Raw genomic sequence first — 16,161 nt, forward strand, 5'->3', positions numbered from 1 at the left:
TAATTTATATTTCTAGATTTCTTATTGAGTCTATTTTCTGTAGAAACAATTGAGAACACCATATGAAGTATGTACAATGAGATAATTGAATTTTAGTGACGAGAGGTCAGGATAGTCGATCAGTGAAACAGGGGAGAATTTAACTAATAAACTGTACTAATTGGCTGAACCAAAAATTCTAAAATATTTATGGTAAAAATATATATGATTCTAGTTTATGGGAAAATTTACAGATCTAAATTTCTAGTTTTTTAGCTCGAGTTATAATTGATTTAGTGAATGCTGCGCAGGTGGACAACCTTATTATGAACAGTGAAATAATTTTTAAAAGTAAATTTTTATGCCCCGAACTTTTAAGTTAAGTCAAGTAACGCCTCATGCTCAACTCCGGCAACGGTCTCAGGTAAGAGGTGTTACAAATGTGATAACCCGTTGCTCGGACCCAGTGATTGGGTCGGGTAATGGGGTGTTACATTCTTGTTCACATTGACTTGTATGAGGATCTATTTGAGATAATGATAACTCATTCCATGTAATTTCTTCTATTTACTAGTTTTATTTTCTTTCCCCCTAATGTTGGGAATGTTGTTTCATTAAAGTGACAATCAACAAATCGTGCAGTAAATAAATCTCCAGTTAATTGTTTAACATACTTAACTATAGAAGGAGATTCATAACCAGCATATATTCTCAACCTCATTTGACAATCTATATTTTTGCGTTGTGATGGAGAAATTGGAACATATACCGCACATCCAGAAATTCTAAAATGGGAAATATTTGGCTCTCAACCAAAAGTCAATTGTAATGAAGAGTATTTATAACTTATTGGCTTGATGCGTACACGTGTTGTAGCATGTAAATCAACAAAATCTCGTGTTGCAATTGGAAGCTTTATTCTCATAACTAATTATTTAAATATTAATCAGAGGCGTTAAATCAATAATTTATCTAAACTATTATGTATATAATAACAAGTTTTATAAAAGTTTTTCAAACTCATATACAATTGTTAGTGTTTCAAGGCTGCAACTATTTTTTTTTTAAAATAAGACTAAGTCCTAAAGAGATTTGACAAAGTCCTAGAAGATTTGTTAGCTTGTTAGTAGGAGTAGGAGTTGTTAGCTTGTTAGTAGGAGTAGCAATTTGAATTTTTTAATGAGGTTGTTACTTGGGACTTGTATATAAGGGCTGTTTTGTTAATAAATTAAATCATCCTTTCATTCATTTTTTTTCTATGCTTCAATTAGTTCTTTGTTAAAACCACATTGGTATCAGAGATATTTTTCTTGAAGGACTTGTGAGAAAACTTTTGTGAGAGTTCTGAGAGAAAATTGAGAGATACACTTGTGAGGTTTTGAGGAAAATGGAATCAGGATCAAGTAACCTATCTGCCTTAGCCCTGTGTTTGATGGAGAGAATTACCAAGCATGGGTTGTGAGAATGAAAGCATACATAGAGGGTTGTGATTATTGGGAAGCTATTGAGGAAGACTATAAGGTGACTCCACTTCCCAACAATCCAACTATGAACCAGATCAAATGGCACAATGAGAGAACCACCAGGAAGGCAAAGGCAAATCCTTGCCTTTATGCTTCAGTTTCACCAACCATATTCAATAGAATTATGGTTTTTGGATCAACGAAAAAGATATGGGACTACCTTAAGGCTGAGTATAAGGAGATGAGAGGATTAAGAGCATGAAGGTGTTGAACTTGAGCAAAGAATCTGAGATGCTACAGATGAAAGAGTTTGAGTCAATCAAAGAATACTCGGACAAGCTGATAGATATTACCAACAAGGTGAGAATCTTGGGACTGATTTCTCTGATTCTAGACTGGTGCAGCAAATACTAGTCTCTGTGCCCGAGAAGCATGAGGCAATAATTGCCTCTTTGGAGAACACCAAGGACTTGACTCAATTGAGAGTAGTGGAGTTGATCAATGTTTTATAGGCACAAGAGCAAAGGAGATTAATGAGGCAAGAAGGAAGCATAGAAGGAGCTTTGAATGTTAAGATGCAGTAGAGTGAAAAAGGAAATGATCAAAAGTGGAATGGGAAAAAGAGTGGTGGCAGTAGTGGTTTGGAAACTGCTGCGAAAGGTAATGGTACTGGAAATTCTCACAAGTATTCTTCATGTAAGTTTTGTGGAAAATAAAATCATCCTCATTTTAGGTGTTGAAGAAGGCCAGATGTAATGTGCAGAAGGTACAATTCGATGGGGGCACATTGAGAGCTTCTGCAAGGAATCAAAAAATCAGCAGCAAAGTGGAGCACATGCTGCAAGAAGAAGAGGAACAACTATTTGTTGTCTCTTGCTTCTCATCAGGCACTTCATCTGAAAATTGGGTAGTTGATAGTGGTTCACCAATCACATGAATTGTGACGAGAAACCGTTTAAAAATCTTGATAGGTTATTGAAGTCAAGAGAAAGGATATGAAATGGAGAATACCTAGAAGTGAAAGGAAAAGGCACAGTAGCAATAGAGAGCTATGCTGGAACTAAGTTGATTTCAAATGTTTTGTTCGTACTTGAGATTGATCAAAACTTGTTAAGTGTGGTGCATTTAGTAGAAAAAGGATTCAAGGTAATGTTTGAAGAAGGAATGTGTTTAATTCTTGACTCTTGTGGCAATGTATTGTTTAGGATCAAGAGCAAGTGGCATTCAAGTGTCAAGTTAGTGGCTCTGAATTATGGCATAAGTTGTTAGGACACTTTCATCAAAAAGGTTTGTAGTTCATGCGGAAAAATAATATGGCAATTGGGCTACCAATGCAGTCCACAAGCAACTCCTTCATTGAATGGTAGTAGGTATTTCATTATATTTATTGATGAGATTACTAGAATTTGCTAGATTTAATTTATGAAGCAAAAATCTGATGCTGCTGATGTGTTTTTGAAGTATAAAATATGGGTTGAGAATCAAAGTGGTTGTAAGATTTAGGTTGTCAGATCTGATAATGGGACAAAATATACCTCACAAAGGTTCAATACTTTCTGTGAGGAGGCTAGGATAGAGCATCAACTCAATGCTCCCTACTCTCCGCAACAGAACAAAGTTAGTGAGAGGAAAAACAGGACCATTATAGAAATGGCTAGGGGCATGCTGCATGAAAAGTCCCTACCTAAAGAGTTTTGGGCGGAGGCAGCTAACACAACTGTATTTTTTCTAAATAAATTGCCTACAAGGGTATTGGAAAAAAAAACACCCTATGAAGCTTTGTTTGAAATGAAGCCAACTCTGAAGAATTTGAAGGTATTTGGTTGTTTATGTTTCTATCATGTTCCACAGGTTAAGAGGAACAAGTTGGAAAAAAATCTGAGCGTGGAATATTTGTTGGTTACAGTTTGGTGTCAAAAGACTATAAAATCTATCAACCTCAGATAGGGAAGATGATTGTGAGTAAAGATGTTCAGTTCCTAGAAGATAAGCAGTGGGATTGGACAAGTAATGTAAAAGAAAGAAAACAAGAGTTCTCTCTTAATCCTAATAAATTGGTGGATGATACACCAATTAGAGGTATAAGATCATTGAGTGAAGTTTATCAAAGGTGCAGTGTAGCTATTATTGAACCTGCCGGGTATGAGGAAGCCAAAGATAATGAGGAGTGGATAAAGGCAATGAAAGAAGAGTTAGGTATGATAGAGAAAAACCAAAAATGGGAACTGGTTGAAAGGCCTGCAAATAGAAAGGTGATTGGAGTAAAGTGGGTTTTTAGGACCAAACTTAATCCTGATGGCTTAGTGAACAAGTACAAGGCTAGGTTGGTGGTGAAAGGATATGCACAACTTTGGGGAGTTAATTTTTCTAAAAATTTTGCTCCTATGGCAAGAATGGACACAATTAGGATGCTTTTGGCTATGTCAACTCAACAAGCTTAGAAGGTGTTTTAGTTGGATATGAAGTCAGCATTCCTGAATGGAGTATTGGAGGAAGAAATATATGTTGAGCAACTAGAGGGCTTCATCACACCAATTCAAGAAGGTAAGGTTTGTTTGTGAAAGAGGGCTCTCTATGGGTTGAAACAAGCTCCTAGAGCATGGTACAGCAAGATAGATGATTTGTTGAACTTAGGCTTTGTAAAGAGCCTGAGTGAATCCACTCTCTATGTAAAGAAGTCAGGTATAAATCTAATCATTGTATCTCTCTATGTAGATGACATGTTGGTAACAGGAAATGATGCAACTCAAATTGAAGTATTCAAGAAGGATATGATAGAGGTATTTGAGATGACTGATCTTGGTGAGATGCATTACTTTCTGGGAATGGAGATCAAGCAAAGTCAAAATGAGGTGTTTCTTTGCTAGAAGAAGTACATGAAGGAGATTTTGAAGAGGTTCTATATGGAAGAGTGCAAGAGTGTGAGCACTCCAATGAATCAGAAAGAAAAACTTCAAAAGACGGATGGGGCAGATTCTGAAGATGAGAAGGTGTATAGGAGTCTTGTTGGGTGTCTTATGTACCTCACATCCACTAGGCCAGACATCGTGTACACTATAAGTGTTTTGTCTATATTTCTCCATTGTGCAAGTGAAATTCATATGATTGCTGCAAAGAGAGTGTTAAGATATTTGAATGGGACACTTGCATATGGAATCAATTTTAGTAAAGTTGAAAAGTTCAAGCTACAAGGTTTTTCTGATAGTGATTGGGCTGAATCAATAGATGATATGAGAAACACTTCAGGCTATTGCTTCATGTTTGGCTCAGGTTGTTTCTCTTAGTGTTCAAGAAAGCAAGAGATTGTGCCTCAATCAACTACGGAAGCTGAATTCATTGCAGCTACAACTACTGTGAACAAAGCCTTGTGGCTAAAGAAGCAAATGGATGATCTGCATTTGAAGCAAGAGGGGGTTATAGAAGTGTTTGTGGATAATCAAGTTACTCTAGCTATTTCACTTAATCTTGTATTTCACGGAAGAACAAAACATTTTAAAGTCAATTATTATATGCTGAGGGAGGTACAAAAAACAAGTAAAGTAAAACTGGTTTATTGCAGATCAGAGGACCAGGTGGCAGATATTTTTACTAAGTTTTTCCATGTTAGTCGATTTGAGTTTCTTAGGAATAGACTTGGTGTCTACAGCACTTGAGTCTGGAGGAGAATGTTAGTGTTTCAAGGATGCAACTATTTTTTTTTTAAATAAGACTAAGTCCTAGGGAGATTTGACTAAGTCCTAGTGTCACGGACTTAGAATTTTCGCCTCACAATTTGTGCAGCCTTAGGCAGTTTCTCGCTCTTAAAAATGCCTAACTCAGCCTAACTCCCACAATATGAGGATTCAACAGAAATCCTCTTTCAAAACCAACACAAACGAAAGCAACTCAAATCCAAACAAAGATGAACGAAGAACGAAATAAGAACAAGCCACAAGAAAATTAGGAACACAAGAGAGAGAGAAGTTTGAGTAAATACTCTCAAGAATTTTTATTTCTATTCAAAACTCAAGTGATTTACAATGAGGGGAGAGGCCTCTATTTGTAGTAGAGCCTCCCTAAATCCAACGGTACAGATCAAGTACATCAACAACTAAGATCAAAAGGTATCTACAAATCAAATCTCTAATATTACAAAATCATATCTTCTAAGATTACATATCATATCTACGATTGCATATCCTCGAAGATTATGTTTCCATATGTGTCAAGCTTGTAGATGGGCCTTCAGTCTCTTTAAGCAATGGGTCAGTCCGGTCGGGCCAAATGACCTCCTTCCCACTTGATGGATCACACGAATGTGTCATGGTTGCAGGCTTCCATGCGCAACCCATGACACTAGGAGAGTTGTTAGCTTGTTTGTAGGAGTAGGAGTTGTTAGCTTATTTGTAGGAGTAGCAATTTGAATTTTTTGTTGGGGTTGTTACTTTGAACTTGTATATAAGGGCTGCTTTGCTAATAAATTAAATCATCCCTTCATTCATATTTTTTTCTATGCTTCAATTAGTTCTTTGTTAAACCAACAATAGTAATCAATAAAAGCCTGAGATATAAACTCATTAGCATTAGCAAGATGAATTATCTTAATTGTATAATCTGAAATTAATTATTTAAACAGGCAATCTCGCGAACGAAAAGTTGCGAGTTGATAACACATATGTGATTATTTTGTAGATGCATCTACCAAAATTATATAATATCAAAACCATCCACATGTTGGATGAATGGACCTATATTCATTTTAGAAATGCAAGACATCAAATCTCAACTTTAGCTAGTGAGTTTCTAATAATTAATTTTCATTGAAAATAAGCAACACATAAGAATTCTTTAGAGTAAAGAATTTTCTGGTTCTTTAATGAATGTTCACATGAATTCTCAATTAATTTTCACATTATATATGATCCAGGATGGTCTACCTGGTCATGCTAAGTAGTAAATGTATTTGTAACAGTAAACTTTTAGTTTACTATAACATGCTTTTCAATTGTACTAATAATGTCAATATAAATTGTGACAATTGATAATTTATTGTCATTCCTTTTACTTTGTATCCTTATATAAGCATTATTATGAAATTTACTTCTGAAAATGTCTAAATCAATGTGAAGTCTGTAATGTCATTAACTCAATAAAAAAATATAATTTGCAAACAATTATATGCAATATTCACTTTAGGGAATATGCCAAAATCTTCAAATGTCCAAATTGAATTTAATGATCAAAAGTGATTATAAAATTTATTATATTTATTGTAGACATTCATTTCAAGGAACGTGTTAAAAATAATTTAGACAATAATGTAAGCATATATCATATTTCTTACCAATAAGATTATATAGATATCATCCACTTCAAAGAATGATTAATTAGTATAAACCATTGATCATTCTATTCTAAAAATGAGCATTTAACAACATTTCAAATCATACATCTTTTTCTTATCTATTTGTCAATGATGACAATATGTTCCATTTTAATAATTGTTATGTATTGCTACATTTAATTCGAGGAATGGAGTAGATTCAGTAGAATGAATAACTCGTTATTTTGTTTAGCCATAAGAAGGCATGTCAATTCAGAATGCTTTTAAAACCCTTTTCACAAGAGTTTTGCATCATTAATTAACTAGAAATAAATAGTCAAGTTATGCATGGAGTTTATCATAAATCAAATGTATGTATAAAATGACATTTAAAATATCAAACCTGATATAATGCTAGAGCTAGCAAAAAAATCATAAATAATCACAAACATGCATAAAATTTACTTCAAAAATCATACATATCATGTTCACTAAAACTTTTTCACTTACAATTGTTCATGCCATCTCACTAAACGATCGCTAAACGAATAACATAAAATACACTCAACAGCTCTGCAAAAGTGAATGTTGTCAACCAAGATCATTCAAGAATTAAAATTTTGGTTGTAATTAAACTTGAAATTCTTCAATAGAATTAGCTCAAAAATCAATTAAGACATTCCTTAAAGTTTGTCCTTAAATGGACTTAAAACAATCATGTTTGATGTGAAATAATCTTGATTTTATTAATATATATAATAATTTTAATCATTGTTGATTAAGAGAACTTTTAAAAATATTAAAGTCCAAGAATACATGATGTCTAAAGTTAAGAAAAATTATATATATTCAAATTGGAACCATCAAATAAACACATAAAACAACTAGTTTAATGATGACTAAGAATCGATTCAAGGTCACATATTATGATGAATCTTAGGCCTTTATTAATAAAGGTGATCGATAATATTTTGGATTGTGATTTACAAATCTATCAATTTATAAATTAAAATTAATTTATCATCATTCATATATAATCATCAAGCAATTATCAAATAACATATATTAAGAAAAAACATATTTTTTATGAACAAAAATCTAGGTAACATACAAACATGTGATATGATAAGTAAATTTATCTCAATTTTTTTTCTTCTACGAAATTTTTAATAACAACTTTCTTGTTTGACGCTGCGTCTTGATAATTTTATCAAGAAGTAAGCAGATCAAACTCCAATTGTAGACCAATATCAAATCTTTCACCATCTGTCTAAGATCTTGAAAATCATGGAGAATAAATTTGATCATCGACAAAAGAAACTATCACTTTGAGCAAAATCGTGCAGATAACGTATTATAAACTAAGAGATAATACAAATATTAAGAGAGAAAGAAAGATAAAGAAATGAAAGGATGATTAGAACTTCACTTAGGATACTATAAGCTTGTACATGCCCTCTATTTACAGGGCTTCAAGTACTATAAGTTGCAAAGTATTAAGGACCAACTATAAGGTACCTTATAAATGATTTAGGGTTACAAGATAATGAACTTAGGGAGTTATGGAAATTCATTCTTTAGGTGTTACTATAGGATAAATTTGAAGGAGTTATGGACATCAATTTATCAATGAATTTACAACTGATGGAACGTTAAACCTAAAATATAAGAAAAATATGATTAATTTTTTTTAAAAAAAAGTTGTGTTTATTTTATTTTTTAAAAATTATGTTTGTTAATGTAAAATAGAATTATTACTTAAAGAGAAATTTAAGCATCTTAATTATCACTTAATGAATATTGGAGTTATATACCAATTAAAATTTATGTTTAGCTTTATAAATAACATTAAGTAATTAGACATATTCAACCAGGTAACATCTAAGAAAAATACCTGTAAAAAAATAGAGATTTTTTTTTTGCATTAGTAAGTTAGAATTATAAAAAAGAATGAATAACTGAAGCCAAGGTTCTTCGAATAGGCAATATCGAATCATATTCGAATAACAATGGAATCAAAGAATGTTTGAACAATAATGGCATAGGAGAGTGACTGAAAATTATATTAATTAATGATGATGTATGATATTATTTTTGAATTTTTTTCTATAAGTTTATATTATGTGAAACAAGCGCTCTTAAACCTATTCCTTTTTTATCTATTTGTTTGGTGCAGGTGAAAAATGTTTTGTGGGTTTGTTTTAAAAATAAATTCAAATTTCAACCATTATTTTTAATCACTATTATTAAATATATTTATTATTTTAATTTAAATATTTTTCTTATTTATCATGAACTAATAGTATAATTGCTATGTGTTGTGTTACTTTTTTTTTTCAAATTAACATTATAATTTACTTTCTTATATAGTTTCAAATTTAAATATTATTTAAAAACTAAAATAAATTATCATTATCAATAATAAATAGCAATAATTAAAAATATGCTATTTAAAAAGTAATTAAAAATTAAATGTGTAAATTTACCTGCAATACATGTGATATTAAAAATTAATATTTCAAAATACCCCCAACTACTTTGAAGATGAGGATGAAAAAAAAACTATTTGAATAAAAAAATATTAGTTTTTAAAATTTTATTCTATTTTTGCACACCTAAATTCACAAGAAATGAAAAGATTATTTAAAATTTACAACCGCACCGTCATAAAATAGTGAATTTAATTTCTCTTCTGTCACTATGTGTGGCATATTTTCATTAAATTCATCAAATGCAACCATCATCACTTACTACGTTACAAGCATTCTTATAAGGGATAAAAATAGTACAATAAAGTATGATGTTAAAACATACTATAAAAAAATGTCTTCTCTCAGTGAAAACGCTGCTAATGAAGATTCATCTGTGGAAGGGTTGATCCTTAAAAAGGTTCGATTCAAAAATAAAGATGAGACTACGAATAGCGATATGTTGATCGATTCAACCACTAAACAACTAATCTCTTGGAGAGATAAGCTTGTAGGTCATCTTTCTAAGACTAATTGTAATGGCTCAAAGGAAAAGGAAGACTTTGACATCCTCGAAGGAGACATACATAAGTCTTTTGTTAATGGGGTTCCTTCTATCAACTTTTCTGATAGGATTCACCAAATTCTCATTAGAGGTATGAATAATACAGTAATTTTAAAACTTCTAGGTCGTAACATTGATTTCTCGATTTTGCAGAACAAAGTTCACAGCACTTGGAAACCCTCATTACCTTTTCGCTTGATGAATATTGAGAACATATATTTTTTTGGTCAAATTCAGAACAAGCTTGACTATGAAAAGGTTCTCTCTGAAGGCTCTTAGGTCGTTTTCGGCCAATCCTTGATAGTGCAGCCTTGGATGGTGTCGTTTAATATGGCACAGGCTTTACCGAATGTGGTAATGTCTTGGACCAGACTTCCCGGTTTGCCAGGCTATTTATATAAATGTAAAATTTTGACTGAAATAGGGGGAATGGTTGGGAAGGCGGCCAAATTAGAGTTGCACATAGACAGTATGACGAGAGGTCGCTTTGCCCGGATGGTCGTTTACGTTAATTTGGATAAGCCACTGGTATCCCAAATGTAAAAATAGAATGTCGGTAATGACAATATATCACAAAGAAAAGAGAAATAAAAATAAAGAACACACAGATTTTTATACGTGAAAACCCTTTTGGGAAAAAAACCATGGACAGAGGAGAAGAAAATTCACTATGTCGAATTCAAATAATTACAAGAGGAGTAGACTATGCCTAGTTGTAGGCTTATAAAATCATATTCTAATAAAAGTGTAGTAAGATTGAAACACCTTATTCTAATCAATTACAAATAGATAAAGTTTAATAAAGTTTTAAAAATCTTATTCTAAAATAAAATAAAATAAGTATAGTTCTATAGGAATTTTATTTTTATTTATTTTATCACTGTATTTTATTTTAATAAAGATTTAAGTAATTTAATTCTAACACAAAATTTTAGTCAATGGTAGAGGACAAAGAGTTGAATATGAATTTCTTCTTACGGTTTGCTTTCACTGTTGAAGGTATGGTCATGTGAAAGAGAATTGTACCTTTAGAGTTTCTGAAACCAACGCGGAAAAGGAACCGACACCACCTGAGGTGGCACCGAAAAACCATAGTATGGTAGTGGACGGCCATAAGGAGAAGTGCGAGAATTACAGGCCTTGGATGCTGGTGGAAAGGAAATCAAGGAGGAAGGTTAGGGATTTTGCGCAAAAGAATGCTGGAATTCAGGGAAAAATTTGGAAGGATCCCTTTTCAGATCCTTGTCTGATGTTAATTTGAATCCAGAATTAATTTCTGGAGGATTGGAAGTTTCGGCTGATTCGCAATGCAACAAAAGGAAAGAAATCCCTCACGCAAATCAACAAAACAAGGAAACTTTTATTACATTCTAACGGTAAGATAGCTAATGGGTCCAAGATGAAAAGTAATTCTAATGTTTTGGGCTTCAGCAACATTGTCGGCCCAATTTTCATTCTTAAGGGCAATAATGGATCGCTTATTGGACCTGGTTCGTCAAGCAAAGGTGGTGTTGTGGCCTCTTCTCTATTTGGGGGGGTCTGCGAAAAGAAAATAGACTATTTTGATAGTGGGCCTTGGTGTTAGCTTGGGAAGTAGGGCCCAATCCGTCATGGCCTAGTTATGGAAGGGCCCAGGACAGCAGATTGCATCTGTTGCTGGTAGCAGTGTTGGTAGTCCGGCAGCGGCAGAAGGTTTATCCGATCTGTGTAATGAAGCTTCCGTCGGGAACGGTGGTGATAGGCCTCACTTCTCTTTAGCCCTGAACCAAGTCTTTGATGGTCAATGGAACGAAGTGGCGGCGGTGGGGGTTGGAAACCTGGATCCCGATAGGCACACGGCTGTAACTTTTCAATAGGGAAAGAAAGCAAACACTGCCCTTCCAGCTACGAGGGAGACAGACCTGGTTTTGGAGCACAATGAAGCCTTAGTTAGGGGAAGGGAAATTCAAACCAGAACTGGACGTATTGCAAAAAAAAAAAAAAATCTCCCATGGTCGTAGTAGTCGGTTTAAACCCATTGCTGGTCCTAAGGTTTGAATAAAAGAATCAATGGCTCAACTAGCAGAGAGCCTTTAGACGCACCTTGTTGCGGAAAATGCTGAAGAAGGTCCCTCCATCGTCGAGGATCATCAGGCCAGAATGGTTACTCCTGGGCAGTAAGTAGGGGTGAGCAAAACTCGATTCGACTCGAAAAATTGAAAAAAAAATTCGAATTTCGAGTTAAACGAATCGAGTTATTCGAGTTATTCGAGTTATTCGAATCAACTCGAATTTTTTTTCGAATTTCGAGTTCGAATCGAGTTAAGTTTTCGAATTCGAATAACTCGAATAATTCGAATAATTCGAATATCAAACTATAATATTTTATATTTTTACCCCAAACTCCCAAACCTTTTTACTTTTCCCTCAAAACTTTTACTCCTTCCCACTTTCCCCCTCAAAACTTTTATTCCCCTCCTTTCCCAACCCCCCAATCTACCCAAAATCCATTTCCCACCAAAATTTTACTCTTCCATTTATTTTTTCTCAAATTTTACTCCTAAAAACCCTCAAAACCTTTTATTTTCCCCCAAAATTTTTACTTCCTCCCACTTTTCCCCTAAAACTTTTATTCCCTTCTCATCCCACCTCCCATCTATCCCAAACCCTTCCCCCTCCAATTTTTTTTTAATATTTTCCCTCCATCTATTTACTTTCCCTCAAACTTTTATTCTCCAAAACTTTTTATTTTTCCCCTAAACTTTTACTTCTCACCATTTACTCTCAAATAAAAAATCAAAATTATCCAAAAAAAAATCACTAAACATAAATAGTAATAATTTTATTTATATCTACTATTTATATTATTAAATTAAATTTCACATTTTATATTATTTATATTATTAAATTGTTTATTGAATATTTATATTAAAATTGAATTATTAATTATGCCATAAAATATTCGTGTTAAAATTTTATATTGGTATCAATTTCATATTTTATTTTTAAAATAACTTTTATTAAAAATCATATTTTTACATTTAATATATTTTTTAATTCTAAAATACATAGTGACAAGAATCTGAAGATAATTGAAACAACTAAGTAAGCAAAGAAACTAATCAATATACAAAAAATTAATAAATAAATTATGAAGTGATGAAAGTTAATAAAAATTTTGATTAAGGTGGACAAATTTTATTACGATGGGTGACAATGGTTACAAGAACCCAAAATTATTTTTTAAAATTTAACTCGAACAAATATATTTGATTCGATTCGATTCGAATTCCATCTCACTCGACTCGATTCGAGAAAACTTCAAATAAAGTTAGGATGATAAAATGAGATTTGAAAACTCGATTAACTCGAAAATTTTCGATTCGATTCGATTCGATCGAATGCTCACCCCTAGCAGTAAGACTGGGAGTGTTTTATTTTGTTGTTTTTAAATTGTCTATTTTTATTTTACTTTAATTTTATAATTTATTTATGGATTCAAATCTGAAAATTTTTACATAGAATTGTCAAAGATGTGCCAACTGGAATTTGATTCGAGTTTTTTGGGAGTACTATGTGAAATATTGTCTAGATATTGTTTGCTTGATAGAACCGAGAGTAAGGGGTAAAAAATAAAATTGCCTTATTGAAAATTTGAGTTTTAATTTTTCTCATCTTATTGAAGCTATTGGATTTTCATGTGGTATTTGGGTAGGATGGAAGGATGTTGTTTGGATACAAATTCTTCAAAATCATCCCCAATTCATTCTTCTTAGTGTTAATGGACTTTTTCCTATTAATTCCTTTTGTATTTCTTTTGTTTATGGCAGCCTTGACTAAAGGAAACGTAAATTACTTTGGGATAAAAAAGCACTTGTTCCTCTGGTAAGAGATGTAATATTTTTGGTAACTCTATTGATTCGTGTGATTTATAGGACTTGGGATACAGTGGGCCTTCCTACACTTGGCAAAGAGGTGGAACGCTAGTTAGACTTGATCGGGCTTTAGCTAATGATGCTTAGGTGTCAGCTTTTTCGCAGTATTTAGTCTCCCATTTGCCACGTATTAAATTTGATCATAGACCTATTATGCTCAATACAAGAACGGATATTAAGCTGGTTAAAGGGAGACCTTTTAGGTTCTTAGCGGGATGGACGAAGCACAACAATTTTCCCACGTTTGTCAAAGAAAAATTGAACTTTGTAGGGAATATGGCAGACTCTTTCAATTCTTTTACCACTTGTATTAAATATTGGAATAAGAATGTTTATGGTTTCTTGGGTTCTCAAAAACAACATCTCATGAGATTGTTTCATAATATCCAAAAGGCTTTGGACCACTCTGATTCCAATCATCTAGCTCAGAAAGAAATAGAGATTCACGACGAGTTGGAAAATGTGTTAAATCATGAAGAGCTACTTTAGAAGCAAAAGGCTTGTTGTGACTGGCTTCAATTGGGGGATCGAAATACAAAATTATTTCATAGTCATACGCTTCAGAGGAGAAAGTTCAACCGTATCATGGCCTTACATCTTGATAATGGTGAGTGGTGCTTTGATTAGAAATCTCTACAAGCTGAGGCTGTGAAGTTCTTTGAAAAATTATATGGTAAAGATCCGCAGAGCATGAGAGACCTTCCAGTAAATATCTTTCCATGTATTAGTCCTTCGGAGATTGTTTTCTTTTTTTTTTTGGAGGAAGGGGTCACTAATGAAGAAATTTAGAGGGCTTTATTTGACATGGCTCTATTGAAAGCCCCTAAAAGTGATGGATATCATGCACACTTTTTCGAAGTCAGTGGGACACAATTGGTAATGATGTCTGCGAGTGGGTAAATGGGGTTTTCTCTGGGAATCGATGTAACAGCCTAATTTTCAATGGTGTCGAAAATAGTGATTTGAGACCACTAAATCTGACTAGTGAGTCTTAAAAATTAATAAATTAATAATTATGGGTCAAGTGTGAATTTAGAAGAATTTTTGAATTAGTGAATTTTGTGATTTAATGAATTTTTGCGATTTAAAAAGAATTTAATAGGTAAACTGGGTCTAAAACGAGGTTTCGAGACCTCGAATTTATAACCAAGCCATAAATATTTTTAAAAATATTTATGGAGTGTCATTGAGTTAGTATAAAAGTTTCGTTAGAAAACTATAACGTTTGGATAGTCAATTAATTAAAAAGGACTAAATTGAGAATAGTGCAAAATTGTTAAAATTGTGATTAAATAGCTTAAGTGACTAATAAGGAGGGATTTAAAAGGAAATTAGGCCCAAATTATATGGGCTGGACGGTTGGGCAAGAAAAATCAGCAGAAAGTAAGGAGAAATAAGGGCAAAATTGGAAATTTTACAAATTAAATATATAAAACAAAGATAAAAGTGAAAAATCTAGAGATCTCTTCATAATTTATCAGAACAAACGCCATAGGAGGTCTGAAACAAGCTGGTTTTTCATATTTTTACACCATTTGAGTTCAATTCTTGCTTTTTCTTTGAAATTTTCATGTTTTGTGACTTTTACAACTAGGTCCAACTATTGAATTCATTAGTTTTTGATTCCATGGGTGATTTTGTAAGTTACTATGAATAAGTTCTGGAATTTTATGATGAATTAATATATATTTAAAGTTTTAATTTCATTATATTATGATTTATTAAGTGATTTTAGTAGAAAATGATTTTTAGGACCTAATTGTGAAAAAGTTAGGAATTGGGGTTTTGTACTAAAATTCTGAGTATCAAAGGCTGTTAAGTAGTCTAAAATGGTTGGATAAGATGTTAATTGAGAAAATTTTGATCAATTGAAGGGTTAATTGAGTAGGGACCAAATTGTAAAAATTGTAAATTTTGGAGGTAAAAGTGTAATTTCGAAAATTGAAAGGCATAAATTGTGAAGTAAATTAGTATTGAATTAGATGCTAATGAATGGAAAAATTTATATTATAGATCGGGAATCCGAAGATAAACGCGGAAAAGAGAAAGTATCGAACTAGTTTCTGAACTTTTACAACTTCTACAAATCGGCCCAGGTAAGTTCATATGGCTGAATTTTTATGATTAATTGTTAATGTGGAAATGATATATTGTATAAATTCGTATATTGTTACTGAATTATGATTATGGTAAAAATGAGAAGAAGATGAGATTGTTAATTCAAATTAAGGGATACGCAGGATTGAGTACACATGTTTGGCAACCAACGACGAATTGACAGATAAGTCCATGGTGGATCTATGGCAAAGTGTGAAAAGTAGGTATGGTGTTTCGGTGAAGAAAACCATACTGAGTTGTGAAAAGTAGGTATGATGTTTCGGTGAAGAAAACCATACTGAGTTATGAAAAGTAGGTATGGTGTTTCAGTGAAGAAAACCATACTGAGTTGTGAAAAGTAGGTATGGTAATT

The 16,161-nt window shown here is 32.6% G+C and overlaps 1 long non-coding RNA gene across 1 annotated transcript; it reads right to left on the reverse strand.

Annotated features, from left to right (window-relative positions):
- Positions 1 to 11,122: 11,122 nt before the first annotated feature.
- LOC121220256 (uncharacterized) lies at positions 11,123 to 11,957 on the reverse strand. The gene is made up of 2 exons (XR_005917471.1): positions 11,860 to 11,957; positions 11,123 to 11,678 (listed from the first exon to the last, which is right to left on the reverse strand). It is a non-coding gene; the product is annotated as an uncharacterized lncRNA (long non-coding RNA).
- Between the last annotated feature and the right edge of the window lie 4,204 nt (positions 11,958 to 16,161).

Source organism: Gossypium hirsutum, chromosome D08 (genome assembly GCF_007990345.1).
Source record: "Gossypium hirsutum isolate 1008001.06 chromosome D08, Gossypium_hirsutum_v2.1, whole genome shotgun sequence".
NCBI classification, from domain to species: domain Eukaryota; kingdom Viridiplantae; phylum Streptophyta; class Magnoliopsida; order Malvales; family Malvaceae; genus Gossypium; species Gossypium hirsutum.